Consider the following 26,562-nt stretch of genomic DNA (forward strand, 5'->3'; position numbering starts at 1 on the left):
AACCTTCATTCCAGATAATTAAGCCTAGGGATCTGGGGGCCTAGCAGTGATGCAGGAGGGAGACCCTGGCAGGGGTGGGCCAAGCTGGCCCTCCCCCCGGGGAGAGGGAAGGCCAGGAGGGAGATCACTGAGTGGCTGGAGCAGAAGCCCGAACTTAATTAGCCCCTCAGGATTAATTACTAGGCCCAGGAACAGGCTGAGAAATCTATTACCCGAGTGGCTCCCAGCTCCAGGCTTCCCTCATTCTCTCCATCGTTTTTCTCTAAACCTCCTCCTCATGCTTTTCCAAGAAAATACATTTATTAAAAAAATGCAACTTTATATCCTACCATGAAAACCCAGATACATATTTTCTGCGCAGAGTAGATGGTATATAAATTTGGGGAGCTATACAATGAAGTAACTATATAACTGTTAAAAAATGATCTACGCGGTTCTGTTTGGAACCATGGCAACAGCTGTGAGCAATGAGTATGTGCTGAGCGTTTACGCACTCTTCTTAGCTCATCTTCTCACAACATCTCTGGGGGGGTGCAAGCTATCAGCACCCCCATTTTGCAAGAGCTTTCTGACACTAGGATCTGTGCTCTGGGACCCCACAGAACAACCCAGAGTGGGTTCTGACTTGAGATCTTGTCCTGCAAAGCCCCGACAGGCTCTTCTGTGAGCCACTTTGGGTTCCAGTTGAGCCCAGATCTTGTTACTTTTTGCTTTCTGCCTCCAAACATTTACCTTGGCTTTTTTTTTTTACCCTCCCACCAGAAACGCCCCTCCTTCATGCCCCTCCTTCGTATGTGTGAATCCGCCTCAGTTTTCAAAACTCAGGGGCACATGTCTGCAGGAGGTTTTCTTTGTGAACCCCTAAATTGAGGCTTCACCCACCCATCCCACCACAGGCTCCCCCACAGTCTCCTCCCCAGCCTGATTGCTCGGGCTGGAAGGTCTCTGTGTCTCCCAGCTTGGGGGCATCTCCAGTACTGGCTCTTTGGATCCTGCATAGCCCAGCTCGGGTAGGATATCAGTCACGGGAGGACACTCATGGGCTCTTTGGTTTCTCCTCTCACCTCCAAGCACTAGTATTATCCTCCCATTTTACAGGGGAGGAAACTGAGGCTGGGAGAGAGCCAGTGACCTGAGTCACACAGCAGAGAGGGGACAAACTCCAATGCTCTGTCATGAACTGCTTCCTGTGTCCACTGCCCCACACTGTGCAGATGGGAAACTGAGTCACCAAGGGGCGAACTGGCCTTGCCGAGGTCATATGGCTGGTCCTGGTGGTGGAGCTGGGGATGGGCCCCTCATCAAAATGGAAGATGAATCTGGATGGAAGGTGGGAAGGGCCAGATCATGGCAGGGCTGGTGGGGGAACCCATTCTGGGGTATTCCGTGGGGCCCCAGAGCACTGATCCTAGTGTCAGAAAGCTCTTGCAAAATGGGGGTGCTGATAGCTCACCCCCCCCCCAGAGCTATTGTGAGGAGAAGACGAGCTAAGAAGAGTATGTAAACACTCAGTACGTACTCAGTGCTCACAGCTGTTGCCATGGCCCAGACAAAAGTGGGCAGGCTGGAATGAGTGGATGGGGGGCGAGGGGCACAGAGATGGGGCACAGTGGGACTTCCCTGGCGGTCTAGTGGTTAAGATTCTGCACTTCCACTGCAGGGAGCATGGGTTCGATCCCTGGTCAGGGAACTAAGATCCGGCATGCCATGCGGTGAGGAAAAAAAAAAAAAGAGAGAGAGAGATGGGGCACAGTGGGGTAGAGGGAGGGTGTGTCCTCAGACTGGGGACACCGAGGCTCCTACCCCTTCTGCCTTGTCCCCATCACCCACCTCCCTCTCCTGCTGCAGAAATACTTAAAGGAGCCCATGTCTTTTTGGCTGGCCTTTGGGGACATTTCACCATTTCCTGGGGTCCAGGGTCTAAGGAATTAATTTAACCGGTGCAAGGCTGAGGCTAGGAGAGGCGAACCCCAAAGTGAGAGCCTGACACCCATTCCCCTACCCCAAGGCGTCCTCTGGCTACCATAGGTCCATTACGCAGATGGGAAGACTGGGGTCCAGAGAGGAAGGCGGGGCCTGAGGTCTCTCGACCTCATAAGGCTCACATCCAGGTGAGTCTCCTCCCCTCCTTCCAGAGCTCTGCCCTGGGGAGCTTCTCATGCTCATGAAGACGTGAGTGGTTGATAGAAGTCTTAATGGTGGAAACTCAGGTGTGTTAACAGGAAACTGGAGTAATGACTCCCAGGAAGGCACAATGCCAGGCGGCAGCTTTAATGATCCAGGCCTGACAGCTTCACCCCTTCAGCTGGGTCTCCTGAGCCTCCAGCCTTCTTGAGACCCAAGGGCCACTGCGGCCCTCGGTCCGGTGAGCACTCAGGACACACTCGTGGGCACACACACACACCTGCGGCTGACACCGCACACCCCGTGGACCACAGCCGGTGCTTGTGGGTGGTATGTGTCTCCCCCACCCCCCAGCTTCACACAGCAGCCCAGCCCTCTGCCTGCTGCCTGGGAACAATTATAGAGTCAGAGGGACGCCGCGGCCCGAGATGGGCCGGCCTCATGTTTAATTCATCTTGGGGCTAATTATAGCCAGGCTGGGGGAGGGGCGTGGTAACCTTGGCCTACCCTCCCCAGCCCTTCCTGCCAGCCGGGGTGACTGGGGAAGGGTGGAGGGACGGGGGCTTGTGACCCGCTGTTGGCCCCAGCTCTAGGCAGCTAAGCCAGCCCTCCTGAACCTCCTGCTAGGGTGCATGCCCGGAGGAGGAAGGAGGCGGCGCTCATGGCGGAAAGGCGGGCGCAGGGCCTGGCAGGGCGGTGGGAAGAATGGGGATTCCAGCTCAGGGCAGCTGTGAGCGAGCATCAGGATGGTTCCTTCCCTCCCTCCTCCTTCAGTCCCACGGATCAGGATTGATACTGCTATCTGGGTTGCTACAGGCTGTTACATCACCTTCCAGGTGGACCCACCAAAGCCTAAGGTCCCAGGACAGAGCCAGCTGGTACCTAACGATAGGTAATAACCCACGCTGAGATCACGTGACCTTCCGCACTGTTTGTAGCATTCGGCCCTCCGTAAACGTTAGCCACAGTCTTTGCCGGTGTCCTTGGGTGCTTACCGTATGCCCGGAACAGTTCTGAGCAACTTGCACGATTGTCACCGGACGGAGATTAACGCCTCGCTCGCCTCCGATGCAAAACTTGAGGAGGCGCCCACAGATGCAGCCAAAGAGGTAAATACCATTTTAAGTCATATTTTTAAAATGTTTTTTTATGGTGGTAAAAATCACATAATATAAAACATATTATTTTAACCATATTTAACCGTACAGTTCAGTGGCACTAAGTACATTCACATTGTTGTGCAACTCTCACCATCACCCATCTCCCGAGTTTTTCACTTTTCTAAACTGAAACTCTGTCCCCGTGAAACACTGTTCCCATTCTCCTCCCCCCCACACCCACCAATGTATTTTCTTTTTTAAAAAAAAAACTAATTAATTTATTTTTGGCTGTGTTGGGTCTTCCTTGCTGCGTGAGGGCTTTCTCTAGTAGCGGAGAGCGGGGGCTACTCTTCGTTGTGGTGCACAGGCTCTAGGCACTTGGGCTTCAGTAGTTGTGGCTCACGGGCTCTAGAGAGCAGTCTCAGTAGTTGTAGCGCGTGGGTTTAGTTGTTCCGCGGCATGTGGGATCTTCCCAGACCAGGGCTCGAACCCATGTACCCTGCATTGGCAGGCAGATTCTTAACCACTGCGCCACCAGGGAAGCCCTACCAATGTACTTTCTGACTGTGAATTTGACTATTCTACGTACCTTGTATAAGTGGAGTCAAATAGTATTTGCCTGTACCTACTGTATATTTGAATGCATTTCTAAGGTTGTCATATTTTAAAGAATCCAAACTGGGACTTCCCTGTGGTCCAGTGGTAAAGAATCCGCCTTACAATGCAGGGGACGTGGGTTCGATCCCTGGTCAGGGAACTAAGATCCCACATGCTGTGGAGCAACTAGGCCCATGTGCCACAACTACAGAGCCCACGTGCCCTGGAGCCTGTGCACCACAACTAGAGAAGAGAAAAGCCACAACTAGAGAGAAGCCCATGCGCCACAACAAAAGATCCCACATGCCTCAACGAAGGTCCCGCGTACTGCAACTAAGACCCGATGCAGCCAAAAATAAATAAAATAAAATAAATAAATAAATAATAAATCTTAAAAAAAAAAAGAATCCAAACCAATGTAAAAAAAAATCCACATGGAAGAAGACATCCAAATATTAAATACAGATGGATGGGACCCTGCACTGTATGATCTGATCATCCTGACAGCCCCTAGGAGGTGGGGATTGTGATGGTCAATGCCTAGTTTACAGATGGGGACACTGAAGCATGGAGAGGCCAGGCGGCATGCCCTTGTCCACTTTCCCGCTCCCCCACTTCATCCCCCTGTCCTGGCCCAGGTCGGGGCTTTGTTCTCCCCTCCCCAGCTTGGACACCTCCTTCCTGACACCCAGCCAATCCCCAACAACTTGTCTGAGCTACATGGCCCGAAATAGCTTTGGGTGTCAGTCGCTGGCAGGCTGCCCTGGGCCACATGCCCACAATCCTCCAAAAAATCTCTTCCCGGTGGGTGGGAGACACCTGGGCTCCAGGGCTCAGCATCCGACCACCTGCTGCCCCCGCCTGTGCCACAGTGTCCCCATTTGTCCCCTGGGAGAGTGAAGCCTCTCACCCCTGGCTTCCCATCCAGCGAGGTTGGTGGTGAAACCAGGTCCCCCCACTGCTTGAGAAGCCACCATTCATGAAGCCTTCCTTGGGGGATAAGCACGACCCCCTCCACATTCCAGTTTAAATATATGTGCATTTCGATGAGTGGTTTAGCACTGGAATTCCAGAGCCAACTGGCCTGGGTTCAAATCCTGGCTCCAGCACGTGCATGCTGTGTAACCTTAGGCAGACCACTTAACCTCTCTGTAGCAACTGGCCCCATCTGCAAAAGGCAATCTAGGGGCTTCCCTGGTGGCGCAGTGGTCGAGAGATCGCCTGCCGATGCAGGGGACACGGGTTCGTGCCCCGGTCCGGGAGGATCCCACGTGCCGCGGAGCGGCTGGGCCCGTGAGCCATGGCCGCTGAGCCTGCGCGTCCGGAGCCTGTGCTCCGCAACGGGAGAGGCCACAGCAGTGAGAGGCCCGCGTACCGCAAAAAAAAAAAAAAAAAAAAAAAAAAGGCAATCTACAAAATGTCTCTGGATTAAATACATAAAATGAATGCGCGGAAAGCTTAGGGCAATGCTTGACATACATAGGTGCTCAATGCGTTGCTGAAGGCACTGGGGCCAGGCGCTGAGCTTCAAGCTCCAGGCATCCCAGTCCCCGCAGTCATATGAGGGGGGACCCGTTTTAAACATGAGAAGCCAAGGTTGCAAGATAAGCCTGAGGTCGCGCCTCGCACCGCTGGCTCAGCGGGCATTTGAACCTGGGGCTCAGCCTCCAGAGCCCGCGCTGACCCCCTCACCCTCGAAGGCCCAGGGACGGGCAGAGGTGTCCCCGGGTCACACAGCGGCGGTGCGGGAGGGCAGGCAGGGCCCCTCCCGGCGGTGGCAGCGCCAGCGTCCTGGACCGCGGCTGGGGGCGGGCAGCGCAGTCCGGGATCTGGGACCGAGCTCCCCGCTGCGGCGCTGTGCGTTTCCATGGCAGCCAGGCTGGAACCGGCCAGAGCGATTAGGCGTCCAGAGGAGCGGCTGCTAAAAATAGCCCGCGCAGCACCGGGTTCATTAGCCGCTGGGCTTTTGGCTGCCAGGTACCCCCTCCCGGCTCTCCTTCCTGCTCGAGTCCGGGTGTAGCGAGGCTGCTGGGGGATGTGGTGGGGGAGGGGCGGCCGGTCCTGCATCCCCTCCGGCCTGGACCGGCCGCCGGGCTTGGCCCCTCCTGGCCCTCCTCCCTGGGACCTTCGTCAAAGGCAAATCAGATTTCACTCCTCCCCTGCTCTAAATCCTTCCTTGGCTCCCCATTGCCCTTGGCCTGAAGTCCCCAGCCTTTCACCCCCATTGCCTCCCTGACTTTATCTTCCCCTGCTCTGGATGCTCCCAGGGACTCAAACCCAGCACACCACGACTCTGAGCCTTTGTTTCTGCTGTTTCCTTCATGTGGGTCACCCTGCCTTCCCCTGTTCATCTTTCAGATCTCAGCTTACGCATCACCTCCTCCAGGAAGCCTGAGGCTCCAGCCCAGCTCAGGGGCCTCTTCTGAGCTCCTCCATCACAGCTCTGACACTAACCTGTGAGTGCTGAGAGGGAGAGGATGAGCGTGTTTTGGGCCCGGTATCTGAAATAGGACCTGGCACACAGCAGTTGCCCGGTAAGTGTTTGTGGAATAAATGGGGGAATGAGATTAGCCAGCTCTGATAGAGGCGTTTCCTGGGTGAACAACTCAGTGGGTTCCCACTGTCCTCTCTTCCCAGGCCAGAAGGTCAGTGGTCCATCCTCTCTCACTCTTCTGTTTCCTTTGGACAGGATATCCAGGCTGTGTGACCCAGCCAGGTCACTCACACTCTCTGGTCTCCTTTTTCTTTCCTTTTTTTTTTTTTTTTTTGCGGTACGCAGGCCTCTCACTGCTGTGGCCTCTCCCGCTGCGGAGCACAGGCTCCGGACGCACAGGCTCAGCGGCCATGGCTCACGGGCCCAGCCGCTCCGCGGCATGTGGGATCTTCCTGGACCAGGGCACGAACCCATGTCCCCTGCATCGGCAGGCGGACTCCCAGCCACTGAACCACCAGGGAAGCCCCTGGTTTCCTTTTGCCTTACAAAATTGCCATACACATGGGACTTAGAGGTCAAAAGCTCTGGTGGCGTTGCCATAATTTGGAAGAGAGAGGGAGATAGAAGGGGAGGAGGATGTGGGGGAAGATAGACATCCATGAAAATATCTTGGAATAAAACTAAGTCTATTGGAGAGCCAGTGGGCAGCCTCAGATGGGCAGGATTTCCAGAGCCAAGAAAGACAGTTTTCAGGCTGGCCACAAGGTGGCTCATTTGTTATGGCATAGCTTGGTTGTAGCAAGAGCAGTGAGGCCAAGAGCAGAGTCAGAGGGAAATCGGGAGGAGGAGGGGGAGTGAAGGGCAATTTGCAGCAGAGGAGTGTTAGCAGAGAAGAGAGGAAGTCTGGGGAATGCAATGTGGGTAGTGACAGTGCTCAAAACTTGTGATTATTTGAGATCTATGGAACCATGACTATGACTTAAAAGAGGAAACCATGGCTTAAATGATGCCTGTCCGCACAGTCTGGGCATCAGCCCAGGTTGCAGTGGTGGCTCCACAATCACTAGGGATCCAGGCTTCTATTGGTGTTCTACCTCCTCAGCCAAGCTTCCATCTTTTGGAACGTAATGGCTGCTCTAGCCCCTGCCATCACAGCCACCTTCCAGATGAGGGCAGAGGGGGAAGGGGAGAAGGGGTAGAGGAGGGCCTATCCTTGTCTTCTGAGGTTACAACCTGGAACTTACAGGCATCATTTATGCTCACATCCTATTGTCCATCACATAATCAGATGGTCACATTGAGCTTCAAGGGCAGCTGGGAAATGTAGTCTTTACCTGGGCAGGTTCTATTTCTTTTTATTTATTTATTTATTTATTTTATTTTGGGGGTAGGAGTTTATTAATTAATTTATTTATTTTTGCTGTGTTGGGTCTTCGTTTCTGTGCGAGGGCTTTCTCTAGTTGTGGCAAGCGGGGGCCACTCTTCATCACGGTGCACGGGGCTCTCACTATCGCGGCCTCTCTTGTTGTGGAGCACAGGCTCCAGATGCGCAGGATCAGTAGTTGTGGCTCACAGGCCTAGTTGCTCCGCGGCATGTGGGATCCTCCCAGACCAGGGCTCGAACCCGTGTCCCCTGCATTAGCAGGCAGATTCTCAACAACTGTGCCACCAGGGAAGCCCTAGGTTCTAGTTCTAAAGGAGAAAATAGAGCATGAAATTTGGGGACCAGCCCATAACCTCTTCCACCAAATGGGTTGGGAAGAAGGAGTGAACATTTGTCACTGTTGAGGCAACCCTAGCAGGGAGATGCCCTTTGGACAAGGAGACCTTCAGGACCCGCCCCCTTTCCCTCCCTGCCCTCACCTCCTCCCTCTGTCCCCCTCACTTACTGTGCTCCAGACACACAGATATCGCTGTTCCTCCAACATGCCAGCCAGGCACAGTCCTGCCCCAGGGCCTTTGCATGTGCTGTTCCCTCTGCTTGGAATGCTCTTCCCCCAGGTCTCTCCCTCCCTCCCCCCCATTCAGATTTCTGCTTAAATCTCACCTTCTCAGAGGCTTTCCTTGAACATCTTGTTTAAAATTGCAACCTGCCCTCCCTCCTCAATTGTTGTTCCTTCCCAATGCCTTCCCTGCCCTAATTTCCTTTCTAGCACTTAGCACTCTGTAAAGCCCTATAGACTTTACTGATTTATTTGCTCATTGCCTGTCTCCCTCATTAGGCTTTGAGCTCAACCAGGGCAGAGATTTCTGCCTGTTTCGCTTGCAGCTGCATTCCTGGTGCCTAGGACAGTGCCTGGTGCTCATTCAGGGCTCAGGAAATATTTTGAATGACTACATTGAATAAATAAAGCAGGCACAATGATTCCCTCTTTTAGAGCTCTGGAAACTGAGGTCTCGAGGAGGAAAGGTGATTCACCCAAGGTCACAAGCTAGTGGGTGGCAAAATACGGTTGTGTCACCTGCCGAGTTTCCGTTTCCTCTCTATCTGACGGACCCTCTTTCTCCAACTTTCCCTTCCACCCGGAGAGTTATCTATAAATTTCAGTTCTGCTTATGTTTCCTGCAGCACATGATTGTTGCTTGCAGCCAGGAGCCCAGGATGACCAGAGGGGCACCCCCATCATTCCAGGCACAGTGCCCGGTCCATTAGCAGCTGTGCCACATTTAATTGCCCACACAAGTACAAAAATATTTGCAAATTAAAAATCACACATAAAATTCTCTCAGCCCCAATTTTAGAGGTGTGGAAAGACTGAGGCACAGGTCGGGGGAAGGGATGGTAGGGATGGTTCTCGTCACACAGCCAAGAGGCAGCAGAGGAGGGGTCCACCCTCTCTCTTCCTTTCCACTGTGAGATGAGGCTCACTGCCACCTGGGACAGTGCAAAGCTGGTCTTGGGATTGAATCCTGCCTTGCGCAGCCTTGGACCTCAGTTTTCTCTACTGGGACATGGGATCCTGATAACTATCCTGGCTGTATCCCACTGTGCCCAGAGCCTGACATACAGAATGTGCTCCCACGAGGCAGGAAGTCGAGGGAGTCAGCCGCTCCAGGCTGCAGGCCGCCCACCCCAGACCCCTTCCACCTTCCCCGCCTCGCTCCCTATTCCCTTGGCCGCCCCGTGCCAGGTTTCTGTTTAGTTTAATAATCTCCTGAAAGTTTAATTGTTGTTTTATTCATCCATGACCTTTCTCTCTCATCTGGAGACATATTATTGCTAATCTACAAATTTCAAGAACCAGATTTATTTGCAAAACCAATTACCTGCCTATGCAAATGACCTCGTTCGGCGCCTGCCTCCGTGGCCAGCTGGCTGGTCCGGGGAGAGGAAGAGCCGCTGTCCGCCCCGTTAGAGCCGCTGCTCAAACACTAGGATGGAAACTTATCTATAATTCCTCTGAGCAGGGCGACCCTCTCGGCCCCGGAGTTAATTAGAATCTCAGTAATGGAGGGAGGCTCTGACCCCACATCTCTCAGCTCTGACCTCCTAAAGGGGCCTCTTGAAGTGGACGGAGCCTCTAATTGCCTTCCCATCTGGCCCTTCCAATGGGAATGATGCCTGTTCATTCATTCATTCATTCACAATCTCACATTGAGTGTCTGGGACTGTTCTAGGCTCTGGAAGCGGAGCAGGGAACAGGGAGCCCAGAAGGAAAGAAGTCCCCATCTTTATAAAGCTAACAGTTGGAGAGAGAGAAAACAGGCAAGATAAATATAAAAAATGTATAGCATGGCACACGGTATGGATCACAATGGAGGAGAAGCAAACTGTGCCAGGGATGGGTGATCAGGGGTCATGGATCCCATTCCCTCTCCCTCCCTTCACTCCAGCCACAAAAACGGAGCTGATTCTTAAAATGCCAAACCTGGTCCTGCCTCAGGGCCCTTGCACTTGCTATTCCTGCTGTCTGGAATGCTTTTGCCAAAACTCTTGGCCAGTCTCACACTTCCCCACACAGTCTCAGCTCACATGTCACCTCCTCAGGGAAGCCTTCCCTGCCTACTCCAGAGATAAGGCATCTCCCCGCGACCATTTCTGTCCCCTTTCCCTGCTTTAGAATTCTTACTGCTTCCTGAAATTGGATTAGTCATTGGTGTGTTACTCTCTGTCTTACTCTCCTTTTTTTTTTTTTTTTTTTGGGTGCGCTGCATGGCATGAGGGATCTTAATTCCCCGACCAGTGATCAAACCTGTGCCCCCTGCAGTGGATGCGCGAGTCTTAACCACTGGACCGCCAGGGAAGTCCAAGTCTTACTTTACTTTAATATCAGCACCTTGAGGACAGAGGAACCGTGTCTGTTTTGTTCATAGCTGTATCCCCAGTACCCAGAACAGTGTTTGGGTACTCAATATATATTTGTTGAATGAATGAATGAATGATGCAGGAGCAAGGAGGCCATGCTAATCATGGTGTAGAGGACACAATAACTTCTAGCTGGGGTCATCTTGACCTCAGCACTTTCCCATAGCCTGGTGCAGTGGCTGAAATGTACCCATTTCACAGATGAGACCGTGGAGGCTGCTAGATTAGGTGTGTGGCTTGGCCAGTGAGGGCTGGTGGGGCTGGGATGAGAAAGCAGCTATTGAAGGTCTCCCTCAGCGATCCTCAGGGCCTCTGTGACTGTCCAACGCTAGGAAGGGACATAGCAGTTATTGGTGGAGCCTGGGCGGAAGGTGGGACTCCATGATCCCTGGACCTTAAGTTCTCAATCTGGGCAAAGTGGCTTTGGGATTCCACCACCCCTGGCTTCTCTCTCACCTCTCTGGCTGTGCCTTCTCATCTCCTTTGCCTTCCTGTCCCCTATTTTTTTTAAATTTATTTTTGGCTGCGTTGGGTCTTCGTTGCGCACAGGATTTCTCTAGGGGACAAGGAAGCCCCTTGTCCCCTATTTTTATCTTTATTTTTTAAAAAAATGTTTTAGCCGCGCTGCTCAGCATGTGAGATCTTAGTTCCCCAACCAGGGATGGAAGCAGCACCCCTTGCAGTGGAAGCGTGGAGTCTTAACCACTGGGCCGCCAGGGAAGTCCCATTTATGTCCCCTATTTTTTTTTAATAAGTTTCTTTCTTTAAAAAAAAAAATATTTATTTATTTTTGGCTGTGTTGGGTCTGGTTGCGCACAGGCTTTCTCTAGTTGCAGCGAGCGGGGGGCTACTCTTCGTTGCGGTGCACAGGCTTCTCATTGCGGTGGCTTCTCTTGTTGCAGAGCCCAGGTTCTAGGCACGCAGGCTTCAGTAGTTGTGGCTCGCAGGTTCTAGAGCGTAGGCTCAGTAGTTGTGGCACACCTGCTTAGTTGCTCCATGGCATGTGGGATCTTCCCGGACCAGGGCTCAAACCTATGTCCCCTGCATTGGCAGGCGGATTCTTAACCACTGTGCCACCAGGGAAGTCCCTCCTCACCCCTACTTTTTTTCAAAATAATTAATTTATTTTTGGCTGCGTTGGGTCTTCGTTGCCGCGTGCGGGCTTTCTCTAGTTGCAGCGAGCAGTGGCTACTCTTCATTGCGGTGCGCGGGCTTCTCATTGAGATGGCTTCTCTTGTTGCTGAGCACAGGCTCTAGGCGCACGGGCTTCAGTAGTTGTGGCACATGGGCTCAGTAGTTGTGGCTCACGGGCTCTAGAGCGCAGGCTCAGTAGTTGTGGCGCACCTGCTTCGTTGCTCCATGGCATGTGAGATCTTCCCGGCAGGGCTCAAACCCCTGTCCCCTGCATTGGCAGGCGGATTTTTAACCACTGCGCCACCAGGGAAGTCCCTCCTGTCCCCTATTTTTGAGTCCTGCCCATCTGCACTGGACAAGCCCCAAGAGCCCTTTCTCTGCAGTCAGCAACTTCCCTCCGACCTACTTCTCATCCAGTGTCCCTACTTCCTGTCCAGGGTCAACTTCACATGCCCTGCCCTTGAACCAGACACTGGACATCGGCCTCTCCATTGCTTATGCTGTTCCCTCTGCCTGTCACATTCTTCCCCCTGGAAGCCTTTCCGTGGCCCCCCAACCTAATTAGTCTCATCCCCAGCCCCACACCCCTATCCTATATCCCAGGGCAGCCTGGGCATGGCTTCAGGAACTGTCACCATTTCCGTGATGGAGTGGTTTGTTCAACTGTCTGTTAACATTTCTCTTCCCAGCTAGACGCTAATCTCCCCAGCTGAGCAGGGGCCTTGGCTGTCATTTTTATCCCGGTGTCTCCAGGACCCAGCACAGAAAGGAGAGCTCTGCAGGAGCTTAATAAGTGCTTGTTGAGTGGTTGACCTGTGGGTTGGGTGTTGGGTGGGGGAATGGATGGCTGCATGGGTGGGTGGGTGAGTGGGGCATTTAGGTTGGGGGATGGGAGGATGGCTGGCTGGGTGGGTGGGTGGATAGAAGCATAGGTGCGTGGGTGGGGATGAGAAAATCTGTGGATGAATGAATGAACGGTAATGAACCTGGCTTTGATGGGGGTGGGCTGCCCCTGGCAGTGGACCTGGGTGAAACCCCCCATCCCAGCCCTGCCAAGTGGCTCTGAGGATTCAGCAGGCTCTGTGTGTTGAGGGGGTACCTAGACACAGACCTCTAGCTCTTTCTGCAGGGCTCAGATTGTCTGGGGGGGGCCAGTGGTTTTGGGGGGGACCAGGCTTGCTCGTGAGATTTCATGGCCCCTCTCCAGCCCACATGGCTGCACTCCCACTGCCCAGAGCTAAGCTCGTCCGCCACAGCCCTGCCCCAGCTTCCCCCCTTCACCCCCTCGCACTTGATTCAATCCTGGCCGCCCACCGGTTCAATTATTCTGCTGCTGGGGCGGCTGGCAATTTTCTTTCGGGGCTGAGAAGCTGCTTCGGTATCTGTGTATCTGGGTGATTTTGAGCAGCACGGGGACCCAGAGACGGAAACAGAGACAAAAAAGAGAAAAGGAGAGAGATAAATAGAGACAGACAAATTCTGTGTGTGTGAGAGAGAGAGAGTCAGTCTGGACCAACTTCACCCCCAGGGCTTTAGGGGAAGGCTTTCCAAGGATTCAAAACAGTGACCATCCTGCAAAGATTCCAGAATTTCTGCTCATGACCTCATGTCACTCCCCCATCCCTCAAAACACACACACACACACTCTAGGGCACAAAACTCAGCCCAGATTTTGCAGAGGACCTTGCTGATGACCAGAACAGCTCAGAGATGAAGTGGGAGCCTTGGGACGTAGTGAGCTCCTCATCCAGAGAGGAGTCCAGGCAGAGGCTGTGGGCTAGAAGTTCCTTTCAGAGCCCAGATGTGCTCCAGTTGCCCATTTATTCTTTATTGGGTCCTTTCATTTTTTTCTGAGCGTTTGCTAGGTGCCGGGGGCTGGGCTGGAGGGAGCCGGGGGACAGAGGGAGGAGGTGAGGGCAGGTCGTGCAGGGCCTTGTGGCCCACGGGGAGGACTTGGGCTTTAACCCGAGGGAGGTGGGAGCCCTGGAGGGCTGTGGGCAGAGGGGGGACGTGACCTGACTCTGGTTTGGGTGGCTATGACGGAGTACGTTGCCTCTGTCTGGCTGTGTGACCTTGGACGGGTTCCCCCTTCTCTGTCTCCTTGAGCCCCTTCCTCTGCCTGAAGGTGATGGATGGGGCCGTTTTCAAGCACCTTCCTGGCCCCAACACCTTGGCCCCATCTTCCGAGCGGGCTCAACCTTCCTTGATGACTCCAGCGCCCTGTATCACGGGTAATTATCTGTAAGCGCCAACCCTCCCGAGGGCTTCGCAGACAATAATGAAATCACCTAATCTTGTGATCGGAGACTTACCAGGGATGTCCTCACCAGCCAGCACCTCTCCCCAGGGAGGGATTCCCACGGCTCCCACAAGGAAAAAACAACTTCCTTCTCATTTGGCCTCCCCGCCGCCCCCCTAGAAGCTTAAGCAAAATCAACCACTCCCTGGAGAGGGTTGCGTGGGACTGTCTTATGCATTCGGGTTCCGTTGGAGTTTCTTATGTTCTGGCCACGCGTCCTCCTTACTGTGTGGTTCTGGGCAACTCCCCACCCTCTCTGGGTCTCAGTTTCTCTAAACTGGCTCCTGATACTTCTAAGCCTACTGTGAGGGGCTGCAGGGTGACAGACACAGGATGGGGTCCCAAAGGTTTTGAGAGACAAAACCTTTACCTCTGCCCCCCACCCTGATTTTTCAATTGCGGCCAGACATCCCTGACATAAAATTTACCATCTGAACCATGGTTAAGTGCGCAGCTGAGTGGCTTTACATAATTCACATTGCTGTGCAGTCACCACCACCATCCAGCCACCGAAATGTGTTTTTGTTTTGATCACCCCAAACAGAAACTCTGTATCCACTACTCTTGCTTTTTATTCTTAAAGTATCTTGGCGATCCTTCCGTGGGAGTCCTCATTCTTTTGTACAGTTGCATAGGACTTCGTGGTGTGGAAGGATCATCGTTCCATCCTTTATTTACTTCTTTCACTTTTTCTAAGGTTTATACATGGGTCTAATTCTAGAGTTTCTGCCCTTGATCACCGAGCTATTCAGCTGAGAACTCTTGCTTTTTGGGGTGATAGTAACTATATTTAGCTACAGGTATGGCTGTGGCATTGACCAATGAGAATGGACTTGCTGGGGCCAGGTCTCAGCAGTGCTGTCAGTGGCCAGATCTTGGAAGAGGTCCAGGGGACTTAGGGATGGGTCAGGGGAGTGGTCAGGAGATATCACCTATTTACCGAGTGTTTCTGGACAGTGACAAGTTCAAGGTCACAGCCAAGTTTGGAACACTGCTTGTGTTGTTCCCGGTCTGCCAGTGCTGGGGTCTGAGGCTTCCCGAAGCCAGTTCTGTCATCCTCCACCTCGCATGGATTCTTCTTCTCCTTCTCTTTCTTCTTTAACGTAATAGACTTTATTTTTTTGGCTGCACCACATGGCATGCAGAATCTCAGTTCCCTGACCAGGGATTGAACCCGTGTCCCCTGCAGTGGAAACACGGAGTCTCGACTACTGGACCCCCAGGAAGTCCCTCTTCCTTCGTCTTGAGAGGGTCTGGGGTGTTGGAAAGAAAAGACCAACAGATCCTTAGGGAATCTCTGTAGCAAGCGCCCCGGACTAGGATGGCAGGGAGGGGTCCCATTTAGGGCAGCCAAAGGGTCCTGAGAGCCCCTGACCAGCCCCTGGTCCAGCCTGCAAGCCTGGAAGAGCGTCCCCTCCCTCCTGAGCCTCCCTGGGAAGGTGGACGGAAAAGGAGCGTATGGTGATGCCTGGTGAAGTGGAACTTCACATGTTTTAATCAGGAGAAGCTGCCAGCCACATTTCCTTTGTAGAGTCGAGACAGCTAAGCTCTGTGAAGTAGAACTTCTTTATTTAGGGAGAGTCAGTTGAATGGTTCCTCCTAGTTTTATTCGTATTTAAGTGGATGCCCATCGTCATGGGGGAATGGTGATGATGATGCTGTAGCAGATTGGATCTGTGAAACCAGCCCCCAATCTAATGGCTGAAAGCACTAAGTATTTATTTTGGTTCACGAGTCTGCAGATTAGCTAGGTGATTCTTCTAATCTCAACCAGGCTCATTCCTGCCTCTGCACTCAACTTGGGGTTGCAGGCAGCTCTGCAAATCTTGGCTGGGTTCCCTCGTTTGGGGGTCAGCTGGCCGTTGGATGGGACAACTGGGCTTTCTTCCATGGATTTCTTCCATGAAGAGCAGGGATGCTCTTCTGGCAGACCAGCCTGGGGTTATTTGCATGGCAGCTGGGCTCTAGGAGAGTGAGCAGAAGCCTGCAAGGCCTCTTGAACTTGGAAACAGACCCTGCTCCAGGTTCCAGTCAAACCTGGAGACGACTGTGGCCTCAGCTGACATCTTGCAGGGAAGGAACCCTGGAGTACAGGGCCAGCTAAGCTGTGCCTGGACTCTTGACCCTCAGAAACTGTGAAATAATAAAGGAGTGTTGGTTTACTCTGCTGCATTTGTGGCAACTTGTTATGCAGCAATAGCTGACTGATACATCTCTCCCCAAACTCCTCGGTGTGCAGAGTGGGCCAGTGGCAATGAGGTGGAGCTCTTTTTTTTTTTTTTTTTTTTAACTTTGGCCATGCAGCTTGGCTTGCGGTATTTTAGTTCCCCGAGCAGGGATCAAACCCAGGTGCACAGCAGTGAAAGCACTGAGTCCTAACCACTGGACCACCAGGGAATTCCTGAGGTGGAATTCTTGGGAGCGATGGGATTGATGTTCCTTTTCCTTCCCTTCTGTGGTTCACTCTGATGGGTTGAGGTGGCCCCGAGGGAGATGTAAAGGCAGAAAAGGATACTCAGTGGTGTCCCAGTGGGGACTTAGTTATAACGGAAGTGGGAGGGGGGTTGGGGGAAGAAACTGGTTGGTTCTAATACAGAGTGTGACGGGGGCTGGAAGTCCTGCTTCATTCATTTCCCCTGTCCTGGTGTGTCTGGTGTGTCATTTCCCCTGTCCAAGTGTCTAGCTTGGTGATTGAGGCCTGAACGGATTCATGAGTGTCAGCCATTCGGCTCTAACCTCGGGGACCCAAGTTGGGGTTCCACTGGGGACCGTGCAAGGATCTGTCTGGCTTAGGACACGCAAGGGAAAAACAGACAAGGCTGTGCAAGACCGTTGTTCCACAATGACACCTTACGGCAGTCACAGGAGTAACAGCGGGAATGGCCCCATGCATCCCGTCCCCTGCTCCTCTGTCTAATGTTTGAGAGAGTCCCTTTGGACTGATAAGGGGCTCGAGGGTCTTGGAAAATTTAAGGGAAATGTAAAAGTGCAGTCAGTGGGAACATAGAGATTCATGGGAAGAATGAAGGAAAACTGGCTTCAGTTAGACCATTTTTGGCTTTTTAGCGTCTTCTGCATCCTTTCTTCTTCTGGAACAGTGCCTTGGATTTTCCTGTGGGGGGGCCTCCCCTGTCTTGCTTTTGGTTCATGAAGTTCAGGCAGGGCTCCGTGGAGGGGGGCTGCGACCCAGTGCAGCAGCCCCATGGATATCCTCTTGGGCTCACTTCATGCAAAGCCTACTTCCTGTGAACACCTGAAACCATTTCTCTGAAAGTATTTTTTAAGACTGTTGGAGCTCACTTAGCCACAGGCAGGCCAAACCGGAAGACAGGAGAGTTATTGCAGCCCTCAGCCTTTACAGATGGGAAGTTGGTGGATAAATACGGCAGCTCCCTTTTGCTTCTGTTGAGAAAACTCCAAGGCATGCTCTACACAGTGTCCTAGAGGCCCCCAGTGGGTCACAGTGGCCTACACAGTAATCCCCCCATCCTTGCCTCAGGGTCTCTTTCTGGGGGAGCCCAATCAAAAAACACCCAGGGCTGGCCAATCAGGATTCTGAACCTCTGGCTTCAGTGATTGGCTCAGGGCCACCCACCATGACCCAAGTTAGCCCAATCAGAGTGAACTCCTGAACAATTAGCTGGATTTAGGGGGACAAATGATACTCTTTTCCTCAGGGGTTGCTGAGCTTATAAGAACCTGGTCTTCTTAGGAGCTCTCTGGTCGCCATGTGGGAAGCACCTCCGTGTGAATGGAACTAATAGGAAAGCAGATGATCTTGTCATGATTTGAGCACCTGGATCAAACTGTGCCTGAAGCTATATATTTTGTTATATATTGGCTTTTTGCTTAAGCCAATCCAAATCAAGTGTTTGTTTGTTTTGTTTTGTCATTTTCAGACCAAAGAGCCCTAACTATTGGAGACATGGGCAGTGTATGAGTTTTCTGGGGCCGCCATAACAAAGTACCACAGACTGGGGGACTTCAACAACAGAAATTTATTTTCTCACACTTCTGGAGGCTGGAGACAAGTCTGAGACAAGGTGTTGGCAGGATTGGTTTCTTCTCCTTGGCTTGCAGACGGCTGTCTTCTCCCTGTGTCCTTACATGCTCTCCCTCTGTGTGTGTCTGTGTCCTAATCTCTTCTTATAAGGACACCAGTCATATTGGTTTAGGGGCCGCCCTAATGACCTCATTTTAACTTAATTACCTGTATAAAGACCCTGTCTCCAAATACAGTCACATTCTGAGGTCCTGGGGGCAACTGCAGAACTTTTTTGGCTGGAGCCAGACTGCCTGGGTTCAAATCCCAGCCCTGGAACTTGCCTGTCCTGTGGCTCTGGGCAAGTTAGTAACCCTCTCTGTGCCTTGGTTTCCCCTTATGAGCACCCATGTGTTTATCTTCTTCCTCCACCTCAGGTGCCTGAATCACTGCCCAGTCCCAGGCACCCCAGTGGGGGGATGAGGGAAGCCTGATGGGCTCTGCTTTGGAGGTTAGGTCTTTAGACCCACCCTGACCTGCTGCTGGGCTCATCGCCCTAAAAATCATAGCTGGACTGATGCTCTCACCATCCTGCTGGAGAACTTTCTATGGCTCCCTATTACCTGTAGCAAAGTCCCAACTCTTTCATCTACCCACCAGATCTTCCCTCTCCCTTCTGCCAGTCCCTCCAAATTCTCCTCATATTTTAAGGCCCAAATCAAATGTTGCCCCTTCCAGGAAGCCTTCCCAGACTACCTTGAAATCTCCTCTGGCCTCACACAGGATTTATCTACTGTCAATATCCAAAGTGCTTGTCATAGTTAACATAACCCTCACGTCAGTCCTACAGTGTAGATTCTTTTTCTCAAACCCATTTTGCGGACAAGGAAACTGAGGCTAGCAAGATGAATTAGCTGGCCCAGCATTAGAGGAGGAGCTGAAGTGGGGACCTGGTCCGTGGACCCCATGACTTGTGCCCCTACCCTCTACTCTCTCTCCAACTGGTGAATCCTGCCTCTGAGCGTTTCCATGATGGGGGGCTGCCCTTCCTTCCCTGGGTGGTCTTGGAACGATGCCTCCCCCAGGATGCAGGAAGCTGGGCAGAGACCGGGAGAGGGAGAGACAGAGGGCGCCAGGGTGGAGGTAGGAGGGTGGCAGCCAGCGAGAGGGATGGGGGGAGATTGATCATCCCCAGAGCTGTGGGCCTCTGTGGCCACGTGGCTGGTGGCTTTCGCGGAGGCATGTCACGTTGCAGACTCAGCACTTGGCTTGCTTCCCCCCTGACTGCTGCTGCCCCAGCCTCTGCCAGAAAGAGAAAGGGCTTAGTGAGCCCCTGGTGCTGCCAGAAAACCCTAGCTGGGTCCTCTGTGGCCTCTGTTAGGCAATAGCTTTCTCCCCAGAGGTGGGGACGACAGTGGTCTGTACCCAGGAGGACTTGGGCTTACGTTCTGGCTTTGCCACCCACTGAGTGACCTTGGAGTGCCCTTCAATCTCCCTGTGCCTCTGTGCTCAGCTTTGTAACTCCCTTCTCTAGAGGGTCAGCGTGAACCCTGTAGGCTGGTGCAGGCATGGCAGGCACTCACCGAATGATAACCCTAATAATAGCAATGACGGACCACAGCTGTGGTTACAAACAGCATCGTTGAAGGAGGCACGGGCTTGGCAATCACACACGCCTGGGTTCAGATTCCAGTTTTTGGAATTTAGGAGCCTTAAGGGGACCGTGGGCAAGCTGTTCAATCTCCGGGGGCCTCAGTGTTCTGATCTGGGCAATGGGTACCGTGGTGTTTTCTCCTTCGTGGAGGCTGTGAAGAGGATTGGGGAGGCCCAGGAGGGTGAAATTTGTAATTCCCACAACTCAGCAAATCCCTATCGCATGGCAAAGAGGAATTAAGGTTGTCGATGGCATGAAGGTTGCTGGTCTTCCTTTAAGAGACTTTAAGAGAGAGAGGGTCCAGGTGGGCCCAATGTAAGCCTTAAATATGGAAGAGGGAGGCAGGAAGGGGAGAAACAGAGAGAGGCAGTGTGAGAAGGACTTGACCTGCCATTGCTGGCTGTGAAGGTGGCGTAAGGGGCCAGGAGTCAAGGAATGCAGGGAGCCTCTTGAAGCTGGAAAACGCAAGACGTGGGTTCTCCCTTCTAGCAGGAACCAGCCCTGGCGACACCTTGATTTTAGCCCAGTGAGACCCGCGTGGGACTTCTGACCTACAGAACCGTAAGATAATACATTTGTGTTCTTTTACTGTGTTTCATTAAGTTTGTGGTAACTGGATAAATTACAGCAGCCAGAGAAAACTAATACAGGTGGTCACTGGCATTGGCAGAGGTAGAGGGTCAGGGGTATGTCCATTGTTCCCTGCCTCCTAACATCCATCCTCCTGGCCTTCCTCACACAGGTTGCTAGATTTTGGGAGAGGTGGAATGGCACTCTGTTAAAGACTCCATTTCCCAGACTCCCTCGCAGCTAGCTAGCTAGGTGTGGCCATGTGACTGAGTCCTGGCCAATGAGACTTGGGGAGGGGCTTCTTGGAAGGCTCTGTATAGGAGACAGTCCACTGGAGAAAGCCTCCTTTGTCTTTCCATGCTTCTTCCTTCCTGCTGCTGGAACAAGGGTGTGATGGTTGGTGCTTTGGCAAGCATTTTGGACCATGAGGAGCAACATGGTAGATATCCTGAGGAAGACACAGGACTCTGTTCTTAAATAACTGAATCATCCTTGGATGAAGAAGTCATCCATTTATTTAACAAGCGTTTAATGAGCACCCTCTGTGTGCCATGGGGAACGTGTGAACACAACAGATAAAAATTCCTGTCCTTGGGGAGCTGCCATTTGGAGGAAGAGGGAGCAGAAAATATTCTCAGGAAATGATTAGTACTAGGGAGAAAAATAAAGGAGGGTATTAAAAGCGAGCACAGGGATTGATCAGTGAAGGCTCTTGGAAGAGGTACCTTTTGAGTAAAGATCTTAATGATTCATTGTATAAGATGAAAAATGGTTCCTAATGTTGGACTGAGTTAAGTTGGCTTTTCCTGTTACTTGCAGCCAAAAGCGTTGACACCACTGTTATTTCTTTGAGTTCTCGCCGTATCCACGGGGTGGGAAAGTCCTATGATGATCCTGTTTTACAGATTAGGAGATTGAGGCTGGGAGGGGGAGGTGATACACCCAAGATCACATGGCAAATAAGAGGGAGAGCCAGGATTTGAACCCTGAGGTGGGGTGGGTAGCTGGGAGCCGTGGAAGGTCTGAAGCTGGGATTAATGAATTGACATCAGGTGGGAGTAGGAAGATGTATGAAAAGACATATCCAACCTCCACACCTTTGCTTCTGCAGTCTCCCCTGCCTGGGATGCCTTCTCTTTCCAATCCCAGCAGCAGGCACACCTCCTCCAGGAAGTCCCCCTGGCCCTCACTGTCCCCGTGGCCCCATCATGCCCTGCAGCTGAGAGCTTAGAGGATTTGGGGACAGTCTCAGGTCCCTTCCCCTTTCCCAGCTGCTGTGCCATCCCTCTGGAAAAAAATGATTACATTCCAGCCTGACCTTCTCCCTGTCGGTGGGGCCATCACCATGTCAGTCACACGACTCAGAGGGGGGAAAATTATTTTATCTTTAATGATACTTAAAACTGCTCAACAGGGCTGTCACGGAGACTGGGCACAGGCAGCTGCCGGCCCCTGAGCTCCGGATGCTGTATCCCTCCGGCTCCTGCTTTGCTCTCTCCTCCCCTTACAGAAACTGCTAGAACCTGTTGATTTGCAGACTTAATTCCCACCCTCTGGGTCCACCCCATCTCCAAATGGGGTGCACCCCTCTCTCTGTCACTGTCTTTCTTTGTCTCTCTGCCTTGACTCTTTCTGACTTTCTGTCTCTGACTCCCTCTATTGCTATCTCTCTCTTTGTCTCTCTGTCTCTCTCTGTCTCTTTCTGTCTTTATTAGTACATGGGGAGACCCAAGTTACCCCTCCTGTGTATTGGGTGCTCATCCAGTGTGGTCACCCACAAAACACTTTCTCCTTCCCAGCACCCTATGATGGAGACCCCATGATCACGCCCATTTTCCTGTGCTGGAGACTGACGCCCAGAGAGACCAAGCTCTTTTCAAGGTCACACAGCAATAACAAGGCAGACCTGCTACCAGGATAACCTATCACTGCCTAGAAAGAAAATCTGTTGTCCTTTCCCTCTGAAAGCAATGTGGGATCTCGGAAGCCTTGCAAGGCTCAGACCTCAGGGCAGGGTTTGAATCTTAAGTCAGCCACCACGTGATCTCGGGAGACACTGAATATCCTCTTGCCTCAAAATCTCCTCATCAGGTGAATGGGCCCATATTTTTTTCCTTTTTTTAAATTGAAGTATAGTTGATTTACAATGTTGTGTTAGTTTCTGGTGTACAAAAAAGTGATTTATTTATATATATATATATATATACTTTTTCATATTCTTTTCCATTATTGTTTATTACAAGATATCGAATATAGCTTGCTGTGCTATACAGTAGGACCTTGTTGTTTATCTACTTTATGTATAGTAGTGTGTATATGTTAATCCCATACTCCTGATTTATCCCTCCCCCCCCTCCCCTTTGGTAAACATAAGTTTGTTTTCTATGTCTGTGAGTCTATTTCTGTTTGGTAAATAAGTTCATTTATATCATTTTTTTAGATTCCACATGGAAGTGACATCATATGGTATTTGTCTCTCTCTGGCTTTCTTCGCTCAGTATGATAATCTCTAGGTCCATCCATGTTGCTGCAAATGGCATTATGTCATTCTTTTCTATGGCTGAGTAGTATTCCATTGTATACATGCACCCCATCTTCTTTATCCATTCATCTGTTGGTGGCCATGTAGGTTGTTTCCATGTCTTGGCTGTTGTGAACAGTGCTGCTGTGAACACTGGGGTGCACGTATCTTTTCGACCCTGTGGGGATTTTGAGAGTTGGGGTCTTGAATGTCACCATAGGTTTGTCAGATAAAATACAAAACTCCCAGTTAAACTGGAATTGCAGATGATACTTATACTAATACTTATACTAATTCTCTAGTATAAGTATATCCCAACTCCGGCATGGGATATACTTATGCTAAAATTCACTTGCTGTTGGTCTGAAACTCAGATTTCACTGGGACTCTTGTCTTTTTACTGGCCAAATGTGGCAGTCTTAGCACAGGGCTCTGGAGGAAGAGAAGGTTCTGGACATTGTGGGGCAGATTCCTTTACATACACAGTGCCAGGCTCTCATGGCCACCATATATACTACTAAGGAAGTCTCCGAACACAGAACATGCTGAGAGATTTGTGGGCAATATGGCGCACATCCCTCTGCTGGAGCCAGGGCCCGCCTCGGTCATTCGGAAATGGTGGCGTCCATCGGGGCTTGACTATCTCAGGCAAAGCTGAGCAGAAACCCCAAACTTCAAGAGGTGGCAAGGAACGCTGTCAGACTCAGGCCACCGTCTCCCCGTTCCATCCTCCTACCAGACCCGCCAGCCACCCTATCACGGCCCATCCCCAAGGCCGGTGGCCCTCCACTCAAGGTGTCAATATCTCCCATTCTAAACTTCACCCCAGAAATCAATTAGGGCCCTGGACAAGTTGATTATAAATCAGCTATATTCATCATTGTTATGTCTTTAATAAATCAAAGCTGCACATGTCGCCAGCAAAATGGAGCTGTCCTCCGGGGGTCGTCGATTCCCCGGGGGAGCACAGGCCCGCGTTCACATTCTCTCATCCTCCACCCAATCCGGAGAGGCTGCCGGCCGGCCAGGGAGTTCCATTACGGAATTGCTTAAGCAGCGTTTTAAATAACAAAAAGGGATATCATGTAATATTTTTGCCACCTGGAGATCAATACGCCGTCCTTCAGATGGCATGACGGATCATCTTGGCGAGCTTCTCCGAGTTAATCCAATTTCCCTGGGTCTGGAAGGGACTGGGTGGGCTGGACAAGGCCTCCCGCCTGCCAGACAGAGTCCAGCCTGGAATGTGCGGTCTCCCACCCCGCCTGTAAGCGCTGCGGGAACGTATAGAGAGCAGTGGGGGAGGCGGGCAAGGAGCCAGTTCTGCAAGGCAGTGGTTCCAACCAGAGATGATTCTGCCCAGCCAGGGGACACTGGGCAGTGTCTGGGGACCTTGGTGGAGGTCACACTGGGGGCTGCGCCTGGCATTGAGTGGGTGGGGGCCAGGGAGGGTGCTCCACACCCCATAGTGTGCAGGATGGCCCTCTACAGAGAATGACCAGGGCCCACCTTCTTCCCCATCTTCACTTCTGAGCTCTGTGTCCTTGTTATTCCAAAGCTCAGAGGGACCAGGCCTGCTGTGGCAGCACAGAGACACCCGGGTTCAAGTTCTGGGTCTGTGGCTGACCGTGTAACAGTCCAGGGAAAAGTCGCTCCGTTTAGTTTCTGCCACCATCACATGGGTCTCTGGGTCCCTCACCTGCCTCCCCGCAGGGCTGTACAGATCCTGGAGCCAGGGATTCGATCCAGCCAGCATATATCGAGCACTTACTGTATACCAAGCACCGTTGTAGGTATTGGGGATCCAGCCACCAAGATGGAGAAAACGCCTGCCCCCAGGTGATTTAAATTCTAGTTGGGGAAGAGGAAGAATTAGTTGGTGAGTTAATAAATAAAGAAGGCAGTTTCAGAGGTTGGTTTCTCCAGAGAAACAGAACCAATAGGATGTATATACATCTAGAAAGAGATTTACTCTAAGGATTTGGCTCACGTGATTCTGGAAACTAGAAGTCATATGATTGGCTGTCCGTAAGCTGGACACCCAGTCCAAGGGCAGGAGAAGATGGATGTCCGGCTCATGCAGTCAGGCAGAGGAGTGGATTCTCCCTTCTTCCACCTTTTTGTTCTATTCAGGCCCTCCACGGATTGGATGAGGTCCACCCACACACGCTGGGGGGGACCATCTGCTGTACGCAGTCCACCGATTCAAATGCTTCTCTCTTCAGAAAACATCCTCACGGACACACCCAGGAATAACGTTTAACCAAAGATCTGGGCCCCGCCCCGCCCCCCCCCCCCCAGTCAAACTGACACTAAAATTAACCGTAGGGGGCTTCAGTGAGGAGGTGACGTTGGAGTAGGCGCCCTCTGGTGGTTGCTGCAGGAAGGACAGGCTGTGGGGGGTGAGGGTGGGAGCCCAGGAACCAAGGAGGAGGCAACTACCTTGGGCCAGGCAGCTGATGATGGGGTGAGCGAGGTGGAGGCAGAGGAGGAGAGAGGTTCTGCATGGGTTTTTTGTTTTTTTGTTTTCTTCTGTACGCAGGCCTCTCACTGTTGTGGCCTCTCCCGTTGCGGAGCACAGGCTCCGGACGCGCAGGCTCAGCGGCCGTGGCTCACGGGCCCAGCCGCTCCGCGGCATGTGGGATCTTCCCGGACCGGGGCACGAACCCGTGTCCCCTGCATTGGCAGGCAGATTCTCAACCACTGCGCCACCAAGGAAGCCCCTGCATGGGTTTTGAAGGCAGAGGGGACAGGATTTACTGAAAGACTAGATGTTAGACCAAAAAAAAAAGAAGACCTTAAGGATATAATGTGAGACCACATATGGAAGCCAGGAGGTCTGTGGCAGTGCCCCTCTCAGGCCCTCAGCCTTGCAGTTTCTAAAATCAGGCTGATATAACCTGTCTCACAAATTTGTTTTATTCTTTCCCATTATGGTTTATCCCAGGATATTGAATATAGTTCCCTGTGCTATATAGTAGGACCTTGTTGTTTATCCATTCTATATGTAATAGTTTGCATCTGCTAATCCTAAACTCCTAATCCTCCCCTCCCCCACCTCCCCTCCTCCTTGGCAAACACAAGTCTGTTCTCTATGTCTGTGAGTCTGTTTCTGTTTTGTAGGTAAGTTGATTTGTGTCATATTTTAGATTCCACATATAAGCGATATGATATGGTATTTGTCTTTCTCTTTCTGACTTACTTCGCTTAGTATGATAATCTCTAGGTCCATCTATTTTGCTGCAAATGGCATTATTTCATTCTTTTTTGTGGCTGAGTAGTATTCCATTGTATATGCATACATCTTCTTATTCATTCATCTGTTGATGGACATTTAGTTTGCTTCCGTGTCTTCACTATTGTAAACAGTGCTGCTGTGAACATAGGGGTACATGTATCTTTTCGAATTAGAGTTTTATCTGGATATATGCCCAGGAGTGGGATTGCTGGATCATATGGCAACTCTATTTTTAGTTTTTTAAGGAACCTCCGTACTGTTCTCCATAGTGGCTGCACCAGTTTACATTCCCACCAACAGTGTAGGTGGGTTCCCTTTTCTCCACACCTTCTCCGGCATTTATTTGTAGACTTTTTAACGATGGCCATTCTGACCGGTGTGAGGTGGTACCTCATTGTAGTTTTGATTTGCATCTCTCTAGTAATTAGTGATGTTGAGCATCTCTTCATGTGCCTCTTGGCCATCTGTATGTCATCTTTGGAGAAATGTCTATTTAGGTCTTCTGCCCATTTTTTGATTGGGCTGGCTTTTTTTTTTTTTTTTTTTTGGTTATTGAGTTGTATGTGCTATTTGTATATGTTGGAAATTAATCCCTTGTCGGTC

General features: G+C 51.6%; 1 long non-coding RNA gene across 2 annotated transcripts in view; it reads left to right on the top strand.

Annotated features, from left to right (window-relative positions):
* The first annotated feature begins 3,039 nt into the window (after positions 1-3,039).
* Positions 3,040-26,562, top strand: part of LOC115865070 (uncharacterized) — a 38,003-nt gene continuing 14,480 nt past the window's right edge. The window contains exons 1-2 of one of the 2 annotated variants that reach the window (XR_004044248.2): positions 3,040-3,233; positions 6,180-6,355. This is a non-coding gene — a long non-coding RNA (uncharacterized lncRNA). Of the gene's footprint in view, positions 3,234-5,689; positions 5,799-6,179; positions 6,356-26,562 lie in introns of those variants that run through there. The other variant, XR_009563331.1, reaches the window with a different exon arrangement.

This window comes from Globicephala melas, chromosome 3, assembly GCF_963455315.2.
Source record: "Globicephala melas chromosome 3, mGloMel1.2, whole genome shotgun sequence".
Lineage (NCBI taxonomy): Eukaryota > Metazoa > Chordata > Mammalia > Artiodactyla > Delphinidae > Globicephala > Globicephala melas.